We start from the raw sequence: 1,460 nt of genomic DNA on the forward strand, positions 1-1,460 counted from the left end.
GAAGGAGGGGGGGAGGAAGAGAGGGACTGATCATAAATATGTAAGATTTCCAAATATAAATTTAAAAGTCTTCAGAATTCAAACAACTCTTGTAAAGACACGCCATATTTCCATGCAAAACCTGACACCCGAATAAAAATCTATTTGGATCAAAGTTAGATGGTTACAACATTACCATAAACAACCATGAAATTATAAACAGTCAGTTCCTCAGGCAACATTTGACAGATAAGGGATATTGACAGCATTACAACGTATACGCGCCTCTGGAATCACTAACAAAATTACACATTAATTATCACATGTTGAACTTAGGCAAAACTATGAAAAGCTAACATTCACTCAATCCGCAGTTTTCGAAAAATTAATATATTTTGAATTTGCATTTCTTTCTGGACCGATTTCTCATATAGCATCGGGTAGTTATACTATAGGAATATCTTAAAATCGCGCATATGCTGTTTGACTGGCAGATGGACGTTTGATTAGAGAGAAGATTTAAGGGGTAGATAGGCCAGAGGTTTTGGGGCCTTTGCAAATGCTATAATTGTGTGGTTCATTGAAAAAGAAGCGCGGGAAGCTCATGTTTTACTATTTTGAGTGCATGTCTCGAAGATGAATTTCTGAACTATCTTTCCTGGAGAAATTTTGGGATTAAGACCGTTGAGTGCTTCCTGGAGAGAGAAAGAAAAAAGGAAATGGTCCCATGGAAAAGAAAGAAAAAAAAACGAAGAAAACGTATCAACAAAAGGTGTTTTTCTTTCCTTGTAGATGGTTTAGCAGCGTGGTTTTATAAGGATTAAGCAGACGTTAAGCTCTCTCTCTCTCTCCCGTAGTAGGACGTCCCTTTGAGCAGATGTTCAGTGAGATCTGAGGAGGCAGATGCGGCACGTGCGGAGGAAACGATTATGAGTCACGGATGGGCATGGCTTCTTCCCCGCTCCCGTCTATACCCATCAAGGTCCTATTAAGTCTTATTGCTCCCCATGAGACCCAGACCATCCGTTTTCCCCTTTTCCCGAACGCCAGACCGCCTCGTGCTTTCTGGGAGCAAACCCCACTCTCTTCATCATTGTGCCCGCGGGAAAAAAATATATGAAAAAATCCATTACTTCAGCGGCGGGCAAATGTTTCACGTGCCGTATGACCCAGTGCGGTGCCCGGCGTCCCTTTAACGGGGTGCGGCCGTCGCCTTGACAATGGCTCCTTCCTTTCGCTCTAACGGACGTCGCATCCTCCGCATGCGGTTTTATCCTGCGTACGTGCACTCAAATGAGAGGATGTCCGTTCCATTGAGTGATATTTGCGATGTTCTTGGCTGCAGTGCTGTGAGTTCCCAGCTGAGTTGATGTCAAGAGCTTTTCGTTTTATTTTGTCTCTTGTTCTTCGTCGGCGAGGTGTAGAACACCTGGTGTCAGGCGTACCAACTGGACGCGGAGGGCCTGCTTTTGTCAACAACG

Source organism: Penaeus monodon, chromosome 15, assembly GCF_015228065.2.
Source record: "Penaeus monodon isolate SGIC_2016 chromosome 15, NSTDA_Pmon_1, whole genome shotgun sequence".
NCBI lineage: Eukaryota > Metazoa > Arthropoda > Malacostraca > Decapoda > Penaeidae > Penaeus > Penaeus monodon.